At 30.9% G+C, this 12450-nt stretch overlaps 1 protein-coding gene across 1 annotated transcript in view; it reads left to right on the forward strand.

The window, feature by feature from the left end:
• Window positions 1-12450, forward strand: part of LOC130451200 (microtubule-associated protein Jupiter-like) — a 49573-nt gene that overhangs the window by 20600 nt on the left and 16523 nt on the right. The window lies entirely within an intron of this gene.

The following is a 12450-nucleotide window of genomic DNA, read 5'->3' on the forward strand; positions in this document are numbered from 1 at the left end:
ACAGGGTCGCGAGTGAATCTGAATAACAAAAATAAGGAACATTCTGGCCACCAATACCATACCATCGGCCGATAATAAATAAAGTGACCATATACTTATTTAGAACCTGAATTGAATCCGCTTGTTTAATATCTCAAAGGACTCAACAGCGATGCTCAAAAATATGGTATGCTCAGCCACTTGTAACGTAGGCCTTTGTAGGAAGACAAAATTTGTTTGCTCAAAGACACACTACACAAAATGCATTGGGAAATTGCAAAAAACATCTAAATCTAGTATAATAATTTGACGAAAAACTATTTGTTGAATGTCAAAATAACGTTTTCCGGATTTCTTGATTTTGTTTTTAAATTTATTCTTTTTTGGTCAATTCTCGGTATTCCTTCTCTAAACTTGTCGGGACAAACATCGTAACTAATCACTTGATATATCTATCAGTTGATCGTGGAGGCCAGCATTTGAATCAGCTTTTTGATCAGCTTTTTCAGCAAAAGATACTGTTAGCCACATACATACATCTTTAACTATAATATAATCATTCAATTGCTTTAGCAAGGCTTCAGGATGTGATGGGGTGATCAATATCCCAATACTTGAGACATACTTTTTGAATTTTTGTGTGAATTAAAAATGTTCGTCCTGTCGTCCTGTTAATAAATTTTTGATTAGTGGTGGTTTCTTTACTATTATAAAATATTTTATAACAATTAATTATTGGTGTACGGAAGCCTACTTTATGATGCTACTAGAAGGGGTTCGCCAAAATTCTCAACCTAAAAAGAGGGTCGCAGGGTTGAAAAGGTTAAGAAACCCTGTGCTCCTAATATATGTACATAGTCGATGTAAAAATTTGTCGTAATCATAACATCCGTAAAAAATAATAGCTTATATCAAATTTTTTTATCGCATCAATATGTTTTTATGTAATATTTTCGTGTGGTATTCGGAAAAACAGAAAATTGATGTTTATCAAATACATTAGAATATCATCTGCATGTAATTTCCGATTTGAACAAACAGAAAGTACAAATTTTATAGCTTATTCATAGTCAGAGAACAACGCAGACAAGGCCATAAAGTTAAGCGCAAACCCACTGACTTGAGACCTCACTTCAGATTCGAAACTGATATCTGTGAGATGTAATCACTGTCCGTGGTTTCGCAGATATAACAATTCTTGCTTTATGATCACGGAATTCCGCGTTAAATCACCCGTCCATAACCATAAATTCTTCTTTTATCGTGTATACCATAGAAATTGTTTATTAGATCTGGATTTTAATACATATAGGACTGTGGGCATAACTTTTTCATTTATGTAATAAATGCGAAGTTTTAATCATTTTCATATTTGTACTACTATAGTAGTTACTAGAGAAAGAATAAATCAAAAGTTAGCGACCTATTGAGGTAGATTTTGTAATATATTTTGATACTATCAGTTTTAAAATCTAATAAACGCACGATCAACTCTAAATTACGGAAGCGAAAGAGTACTACTTTCAACTTTTCTTCTTCTCTTCAAAATATTGAATTAATTATATATAATATATTCAATAAATAGGAGCATATTTAATTTATGGGTATTATAGCATCACGTTTCTGCCATATTTTCGAATGTTATGGGTTCTTATTAATACACGCACTCTCAAAATACTAATTACAGCTCTTTCTTTCTAGGAAATGATGTATTTTTTTACAAAACTAACTACACAAAAATTAGACTAAATTTATCTTTAAAAATGATACAGTCGAGCGAAGAAAGGTCATTTAAAAAAACTCTCTCAAAGAAATTATAGAGGATTGCTTACTTGGCACAATTTCCTCTACATTCACGAGTAATTGGTGAATGGTATGTCATTTAGTTCGATTATATTGCTCCTTTTTATAAGTTTTTATGCGATATTTGAAATCTGCTCCAAATTTTACATTGCAAATATAATTATCTATCAACAATAAATAGAAAAATCACTTGCGCATAAACGTATACTATACAATCAATGTCTTCCATAATACACTTCGATATCTTAAAGTGGCTCCACACAAAAGTAAAAAACAAATTAGGGAGAAAAGAGGAAACTAAAACGGTGGATGACGAGAATCATGCTTTTTCTATTTATGTTTGTATTCCTTAAAATTCTTGCTCTATAAAATTGGTACCATTTGAATATACTCTGAATATGTTTTTATATTTCGTTTGTCTAATTAGCGGTCATTTTGCATAATGGAATACAGACTATAACCTAGGAAGTAGGAGTTGTAATTGACCCAAATGAGTAACGCGAGTGGAGTTTTGATCGATCGCAGGCTTTTTGACATGGACCAAAAACCAGCAATAAGTGGTCAACAAAGCGTAAACTTGCGAAAAATTGTCTCCACGTTCATGCTGTGAGCAGCCTTTTACAATACTAACGTCATGAAATAGTTTTTTTTGTTAAAAACTCAACAAATCCAATTAAACAACCCACGTGTTTCATCGATATTAGTCTAAGGTACTATTTGTCCTCAAAAAAAAACAAATTGCCACTTAGATGTGTTGGTTTACAGTCGATAGAACAACAGAGGCGGCTAGAACTAAATTCAGTTGCTGGATATGCGTTTAAAAACATTTTATTGGAAAGAAATACCTTGATTTGACTTTGTTGAAAGCAAATCTTTCTTAATTTTGGAACAACGTCAAAGGCAATAATAATCAATATTTTCAACTGTTAACTGTTTGAAGATCTGCCTCCAGCCAGCAAGTCTGTAGTTATAAATTGATATTGTTTTTTCTAAAAAAGGATTTTGTAATTTTTGTCATTTCTTCTATAACAAATATAATGTTTCGTTTTTATCTCTCACACCTTTTTAAAATAATATCACTCAAATATTTATGTAGGAAATGAATTATCTCAGGCCATAATATAAATTAATACAATAATACACTTAAACTAAGCAATCTTTCATTTTGAGAAACCTCCCATGAGGATCACATTCTATGGTAAATTTCTCCTTTCCTAATGGTTTTTATCTTTTTCAAAGAATCTTCGCTTAGATAGATAGCTTAGATTAAATGGTAATGTGGTAGGTGTCTATAAATCATGATTTATTTCGGAGATTCATAAAAACTATTTGTCACGACAAAAGCATTATGAATTTGTTAATACTTTATAGTCGTACTACTAGTTATTAAATCTCTCTGGATATCAATTCATGATGGAAATAATTTAGGACTACTTTCGTTCAGAAAAATAATTTGTTTGCATTCCATATGTTCCGAACTTCTATTTTACTACCCTTTTAAAAAATACAAATTATTTACAGGAACGGAAATTTCGTCACTCTAATTTTGCTATATTTCAGCAATTTCATTTAACTAAATGTCTAGATAAAACTTGATACCATTCAAGAAATGATAATTTTTCTGTCTTTACGACGAAGGTTTCACGGAATAATATCTTTTCAAGGTTGACAACAAGCTACAGAGATTTTCATAAATCTGAGAGATGGGATAATTAAAAATTATTTTTTATGAGTAAAAACAGAATAAACAAATCTTACATTAAAAGTACTGTGTCCCGTAGAATGATTATAAGTGTACCCTTATCGAATAAAAGAATTTAAAATAGTTAATTAAGTAAATATTTCAACCGCCCGGGTATCTATGCAATATTTTATATGCTACCTGCAAAGGTACCCCAATTGCTGATGTTGTTTCTTCTATACTCCCTCAGATTAAAAATTCAGACAAGATGAAATTGGTGCCTAGTACCAGTTACTGGAAATACGCTCAAAAAATTCTGTTGAGAGGATTAACAATACACTGTAGATTATTATTGTTTTATGATTTGGAGGAATTGGAAACTCGCTGGACTAAATATATTTTGCTGATGTAGTTTTTTCGTTCTCATAGCTATCAGCTTGGGTCAAAAATAGAATCAAATTTAATCGTATCATAATTTGTTAGTATTGCGCACATAGATACAGGCATATTAGTGAGAATAAAAAGGAGGCGGTATTCTGCGTACTCAAATCACCGAATTTTTATCGAGAATATCGTAATACACATGTTCAGTTCAATTTAATAAAAATGCTTCAAAATGACCATTTTTTCTTCACATTGAACAATTTTGAAATTATTACTTTTTAACAAAAATCTCATTCGTGTTGGTCTTTTTTAGAAACACTTACTGTGTGAAATATAAGATAAACAGTTATTAGAATTATCTTTTATTTTAATATGGACGTAAAACACCATTCAGAGTTAACAATAGAAATATGATTTGATCGGAAATATTTTGAAAATGTTGATAAATAACATTGTAATACATGCCTGAAACTATTTTTCATTATCGAACATTATAACAGCTCCTTTCTTAAAATTTGCGATTCCGAAATTAGAATCACGTTAGAAAGTTCCATGTTTGCAAATATTTCTGTTTCTTAATACAGTTTCATGTAAATAAATCTTCAATTGTTTTATTTTCAGACTGAATCTGAAACACTGAAAAATAGTATTATCAATATCCTCCCACAATAACCTGTAGGATATTTCTCGGTTCGTAGGCGGATCTGTACATCCAAAACTTTACTTCGAAGTTAACATGGTTATTTTATCCTTGCTTTTCATGTAATTAATGATTTGACTAAATTATTAATGACGTTGTGAAAAACAGTGACGTACAAAAAATTACCCAATATGAAGATATAAGTAGAATATTCATGAATCTTTGAATTTGGATAAATGTTTTTCCAAGTACTCTGGATACTAATTATTAGTGGTTTTATTCGTCAAAAGTTTATCAACCATTCAAAGTTTATTCAGCATAGAATTATCTATGCAACCATCTTGTACAGCAGTAGATTTTCAACCACAGTAACGGCAATATGGAAAATGTATTTATGCCAACTGGCTATGCATGTTAAGGGAAAGTGGTGAATCGAACAGAAACACAACAATTTGTAACACTAGTAAGTAAGTAAACCTCTACTGGGTACCTGAACATTATGAACTATAAGGGAACTCCAAGACTTACAAAAAAAGCCGATGAGACAGGTACCACTGATAGAATTATTAAAATATTATATTAATAAAGGAATCAGAGCCAAGCAGAAGTGATTGCACAATATCCAGAGTGATTTGACCTAAGATCAATGAAGCATGGAGCGAAAACAAATATAATTAGATTTTCAGGAAACCAGCATCCAAAAGACTATCAAAGTTATTACTGGACATTGTACTGTTGACACAAGACATCAGGAATAAAGAATGACAACAGACGCGTACAGTGTAACGGAGAAGAAGAGACGATCGAAAATCTGCTCTGTCTGTGTCGGGTTTTAACGGTAAAAACGACACCGTAGATTGTAAAAAAATACCGGAATTTAAAGTAAAAAACTATATTCGGAGCTGGAAATGCTTGAAAATAAGCTACAAAAGGAAAAAAGGGAGGGTGGTTAGGTAGGTAACTATCTTTCCAAATTTTGATGCTTTTACTGTGACAGAAAATTTTGATCCTAAGTTTTTCAACTTAATTTGTTTCTAATTCCAATAGACAACTCATCAGTATCTCCGAAAATCTGGTTAATGATTTACTTTAATATCCATCGCTTGGTTTTAAAATATACAAAGTGAGAAATTATAATAAAATAAATAATAGCACACAATATCGGACAGTACTAAGACGTTAGTACTTGAGTTCACGTCATGTTTTGCATATTGTGAGAAAATCATTTTCCATTAATCAACAATATTTTTAATGTATTCAAATATATTATGAATGGATGGTGAACAAAAAGAAATATTTTATTGATAATAATTTAATAATTTTTGGTATGATGCTAATTCAATAACGGGCCTATAAAATGAAAAAAAATACCGTTCGGAGCGAACAAATTAACGGATTACAAATATAATTGTTACTTGATGAGATAACATTATCCACGGTAGATAGAGTACTTAAGTGTATAATTGAACATCGCTTTTTTTGGCACAAAAAAGTATCTCAACATACTTGATAACTACTTGAAGCAATCTAATGAAATGAAACTGTTTGAATGATTAACTCAAATAGGTTCAAAAATGGTAATTAAGAACCATTCAAAATATATAATGGAATAATTAACTGTAATTCGTGAATATTGGAAAACAATAATTAATAGTGTATAGAACGGTAACATTATGAAAATTTTCTAGAACAGAAATCATATGTTTTTTTCTTTTTAGTTGAGAATTGATACGTCCTGTTTTGAATTATAATATATTTTATTTAGATTATCTGAGAGGCTTTTGAGTATTAGTTTGCTGCGGAAATAAAAACAAAAGAACTATTAATGCATTTCAATCATTTTGCTGATCGTTCTGATACAGTCGTGATCCAAGTCTGATAACATGGCGTCATAATACAAAATTTTGTAGTTAATGTTTTAAAGAAGAATCAAAGATGGAAAAAGTTATATGGGGTACCTTTAAGAACAACATAAAGTAGTTAACTGTAACTTAGAAATTTGAGGTTATTAACAAATTGGTTCAATTTGTGTTTACTACGAGTAACTCAGAAAAATGGGAAATTTTTCGAAATCCAACGTGAAGTATCATTAATTTAAAAATCAGTTCGAACGACAATGCCACTTGATAATTAATATTTTTAATGTACGTCAAAGCTTTCGAATAACTATCCTCTAGTGGATACCTGCTGGCTTGATCTTGAACAATATACAAGTGGACAATTGAATGAATGCTGATGTTTATGATAAACCCCAGCAACTTTTTTCATGCACTTAGACAAAATTATCAACCTTCAGCGTTTGCCGAGATTGGGTGGTTTCGCGAAGATTGCGTACTGCAGGAATTTAGTGAAGATTTCGTACAGCCCATCAGGTTGATGTTTCACAAGGGTGAGACAAGGCCTGACCCTTGTGGCAACAGAATGTGACAGGCGAACAAGGCGTACACCACCAAGAACCACGCCGAGCTGTTGACTAGAAACATTTGGCTTAAACAACAAAGAGTTAATTAAATTCCAGCTGTACACAATCTTCGCTCACACCCATCGATTCTACACACTTTATCTTCGATGATGTTTCTGAGACAGAGACTGGTCTCTGAAAAAAACGCTTCATCAATTTCAATGAAATTAATAAAAGGCTACCTCTGAAATATGATCTACCGAACAAAAAGAATAATCAGTCAAATTGAAAACTCTTTTTTTCTCGGTTAAAAATATTTTCATGCCATTTGTGTAGAATGGAATTTTCGATTTAGTGCGTCACACTGAAAATTTCATTTTCGAGAGACTGTTGGAAAATTTTTATGTCACCTTTGCTGACCTAGTAAATTTAATTCTTGATAGAAACTTTTTTATTTTTTGCACCATGGCTGCCTCCGGCACGGTTGTTGTAATTGTGGGATTAAAGTGTGTCGGATAATTTTTCATGTTTTGGTTCTGGCACTTATTTACGTATCCGAATAATTCACTAATTAGTATGTTGACAAGTTATAATCAAACGCAACTGTATCATATTATAAACTCATGATAGTTTTAATTCGATTGTACCGACCGGTGATTCGACTATATACCGCAGGCAAAAAGAAGTTTTTTGCGTCACGATAAAGATTACGGTCAAATTTAATACATGTTCATGATTTGATTAATACTTTGATTGAGTTGATTTTCCATATGATTCTTCTCTACTCTAGGTACTGAACGAATGTTTTCTCTCTTTATGCATCAACTGTAACTTGTTCAGTCATTGATATTTAGTGGCGTAGAATGTGATTATATTGACCTTAATGTGTAACAAAAAATACAAGTCGTCCAAGAAAGTAATTACCAACTGGAAGGAAGTAATTTTGTCATCGTCCTGTAATTCAACTCAAAACCGCACCATGTAATGTGAAAAAGAAATGCTAATGAAATTTGTTTCATTTCTTGGTGGAGTTTATTGCTTATCTACCAGTAATGACAAAATGATTTCACGCTAAGGTAATTTATAATTATAGCGAGATAAGTAACACTTTTTCTTTCTACTCGAATGAGTAGTCAGTTATATGCGGAAACATGCGTTTTTTGTCCATGTTATTGCAGTTTCGCCATCTTTACGCGATTTTCTCAATCGTTACAGATAAAAACATGCGTAAACATTCGAAAAAGTAGCAGAAAATAAACTACGATATTATTGTTAGTTTATCACAAAACATCTTACAAATAATTAAGTATTGAGTACTTTATACAATTTCGGGTTAATATGAAGTCATGGATGCATACAAGTGTTTCATTTTGAATAAATCTCAATATTTCAAACCCCCTGGTAGGTACATAAATTTTTTTGGAAGAATATATAAATATCCTTTGTGACCTTAAAATCTTATTAGATTTTTTTCACTAAAACTTGATCTCCCCTTCAACTGATTCAAATAGAGATGGATAAAAATTTTTTATATGGAAGTAATACGAAATAAACTATTTTTTTAATTAAATAACACTCCTGCACATAGCAGAGGTGACAACATGTTAAATCCAACTTTTTGGCAACTTTTTACTCCTCATCTTCAATACGTGTGCAATGTCAAAATTTTTTGATGAAAATTAATACAAAAATATGTATAATTATCCCGAAAATCTATATTTTCGGACAACATTTTAATTTTACATTGAATACCATTCAATATTAACAAAAAATCAACAATAAACACCGTTATGCAGTATACAAAATAGACAGTTTCCTCAAGTTTTGGAAAATTTGTGATAACGTTATTTTGGTTTAATTTTATCCTTAGTGCTCTGGAGGTCATTTAGACCTAAGGCAAGCACGGCAATATTACAAAAATTAAGAAATACGCTTCTAATTATATGTTACCATACAACATTTCTCAATATTTTTCTGTTCGTAGTCGTTATCGTTTTTGGTATCAAATCTTTTTGTAGTCTTTTAACAAATCACAGCCATGCATTTATTTCGTTCAATAAACACACTTATTCATCTTTACCAACCAATTATTTATTAGTTCTTCTCCAGCAATCTTTTGTGCTTTCTTTCTTTCTTCTCATCTGTATTATTCATATTCATTATAAATACAACATTCAATTACCATTAGTACTTTCAAAATATAAAAGATTCGCTTCTTTAGAAACAATTTCTAGGGTCCTCACAATTGTATTTATTTGCACATGTATTTTTACTTCATGTTGGAGGGTCTGGTGTAGCATTTCTCTTATTTTTATTGTTCTTGACGGTAAATGAAAATACTTTAAATTTCTTACTTCTTCGTGATGAATATTTTAGTGAATGTCATGTTGATTGTTGATTTATCACAAAATCAAATTATAGTAAAGCATCCGGTACAAGAATTTAGAGAAGATATTGGCAACAATTCACCACCTTCATTACATAATATTCCATATTTATTTTCATTTATGGTAAATATTTGATCCTATCGAGTTAACAAAATGTTAACAACAAAACTTGATATACTTCTCGAACAGCGGTATTCACGCCGTCTTTTGAAACATTTAGATACTTAAATTTGTAATTAGTTAATGGCTTTCAAACACGCAATTGGTTTAGCTGTTTAGTAGCAACGCCAACTTTGATAAAATGTAAGTTATGAATTTCCCAGTTGTGTGGAGAAGAACAGAAGCTTTGTTGTGTGAGAACGTAGGGCTGCATGCAACAAAATTTTTCTCAAAATCTTGTTAAGTACAATAGGAAAAGTTGAGTTACGTGTATATTATTCTGAAAGTGCTCTGTCTAGAGGTGGTGCTCTGCTTTTACAAGTGACTATATGAAATCTAAGTAAATTGTTTCATCCATAAGTCATAATAAAAATTCAAAAATACAGTCGAAACAATGGAAGGTGCTCCAAAGAAACAAAAAGCATCCATACAACTAATGAGATCATAGCCATAGTACTTTGGTTACTATTATGCTATTGTTGCAAAAAAGTTAACCAATCTGCATAATAATTGGTGAAGACAGAGACAAACTCGTAGTTTACGCAACTAACCGAAAGATTTCTTGAATGGTTCGAAAAAATTGGACACTCGCTTGACTAAGTGTGTACAGTTCAAAAAAGGTTATTTTAAAAAAATATTAGCAACAATAAAGTAACCCTTTCAATGGAGAGTCACTATTCCTCAAACCGTCCTAGTAAAAAATCAGTATCAGGGATGTTTAACACCCTCAAAATTGGCTCATTTTCACGATTTTTGAGAAAAACACTCTTTTGTTCGCCCTATTTTTGGCCGCTGTATTGTCATATTAGAAAAAGTACCGTATTGAATATCGAAATCTGGGTTTAATATCTTGTATACATATGGAAGAGATTCACGAACAATTTCCTGTTGTCTCAAAAAGTGTTATTCCGAATAGTTATCCAATCAGGCGGCAACCTTCTTTGGAATACAAAAACTGGTCCCATAATTTCTCAATATTAACGGACATGATGTAGAAACGTCTTATATATATATATATATATATATATATATATATATATATATATATATATATATATATATATATATATATATATAATTTAAAGATTTAAAATAAAATAGTTGTTTCTTTCCTATAGGTAGGCTTAAGACAACAGATTTTTAATGAAAATTGCTGGAAATGATTTAAAGTAATGTCTTCCGTTTGTAAAAAAATATCCTTTTAGAACGTAAAGAATCCTTGTTTAAAACGTATCATCATTTAGATTTCATTATAAATATAGACAGTCTGACACAAGTAAACGTGGGGGTGGGTGGCGGCGATAGCGTGTCGAGCTAGACTGTGCCAACCTTAGGTCAAAAACCCCTACATGGGCGTAATCAATGCAATCGTTCAAGGGCGCATGCAACGGGATTAATAAGGCAAATAATAGTTATTTTTATTAATATCACATTTATTAAAGACCTGTCGATGCTAATAATATAAGTAAAAATGGCATTTTCAGGTATATTGGAAAATAATAAATCGATAACAGGAATTGAATAATAATTTTGTTAATGGTTTATCCGACTTGTTTGTTCGGACATGAAACACAAATTTTACTTAAAATACATTCACTTCCTAACAACTTCATAAAAAATGTTAATTAATTCAGGGTCAAGGGACAACGAAAAGGTTAGTTCGAACTGATTTTACTGGCATTTGATTGGTTGATGAACCAAAAGTAACTAGTTTCTTTCTACAATTGCAGCTCGCAAGGCGCCAAATCGATAAAGTTGCAATAGCGAGTTGTTTCTTTAACTAAGCTTCATCTGACCATATTATTTTTATTAAAATTGGGTGTATTGCATTAAATTATACATTGTGTTCTTCTGTGTAGAGCGACCTTAAAAACAATTCAGGAATATTTACTGATAAAACTGTAATACTTTACTAAGAATCGTTCACATATTATATCTTCTATCCTCTGTTTGTATCAAGCTCTTTAATTAGTGTCAGTTAAATACATTTTTTTATCTATTTGAATATGCCATAGCGTGCAAATATGACAGAAAATTAGATAGATCTACATAAACCAGTTTTCCTTCGGGTGGAAAGTTGCCATAATTTGTGCTTATTGAAATTCAAAGAAGAATGTCAACATAATTCGAAATACTATTCGATTAGCCAATATTGTATTTTATTTATCCACTTCTATCACTAAATATGCTTATACATTCCCATGGGAATTGTGTTACATACTAAGAGAATGTTTTATTGATCCCTTTATAATAGAGGATTACTACACTATAGCTTTTTCTTGTTAATTCAAGTGGTGTCATAAAATTAGTTTTTTCTACTATTTTTTCAGTCTTTTTACTTTCTTTTGCGCTTCCCCAATACTGATACTGTTACTTTGTCGTAAATAGGTCGTTACATTTTTATAATTCTCCTCATATCCCTCTTTACTGTTTTAACTGGATCGAAAATTTATCATCTTCAATTTTTTTTAGATTCGCTATCTCTGATCACTATCCTGATCAATTTCTAATGTTCTGTAGTTATCTTCTCTTACGAAGACATCTAAGCACTTATTTCTACTTGCTGGATACATACATTGTCTTAGGTGTTTGCTTAATTTACCTTCAACCCCCTTTTCTCAACTTCACTAACACATTTGATATATTTCAGCTCTCTCATACCTCTTGCTTAGACTATAATTTGTGTTTTATTTGTTAATACACGGTTCCTTTCTTAAGACTTTCATAATATTATATTCTGATCAATATTATATTCTTGGCTTCTGTCAATTATTTGGGTTATGATATTAATTGAGTCCACAGTCAATTTCCCCTTTAATGTTTATGGAAGAGGAAAAATTAATAAATAAAAATCACCAAAATTGAGATTAACTACCTCTGTATTAAATTCTTCCAAATTAATTTTCAATAAACGTTAAATATTTACGTATATTCGTTTGTATTGATAACATTTTCACTATTAGCATCCCCAGAGATATAAGTAACTGGAATATACCACAATAACGTTGAAAACCAT

The sequence above is a fragment of the Diorhabda sublineata genome, chromosome X (assembly GCF_026230105.1).
Source record: "Diorhabda sublineata isolate icDioSubl1.1 chromosome X, icDioSubl1.1, whole genome shotgun sequence".
NCBI classification, from domain to species: Eukaryota; Metazoa; Arthropoda; class Insecta; order Coleoptera; family Chrysomelidae; genus Diorhabda; species Diorhabda sublineata.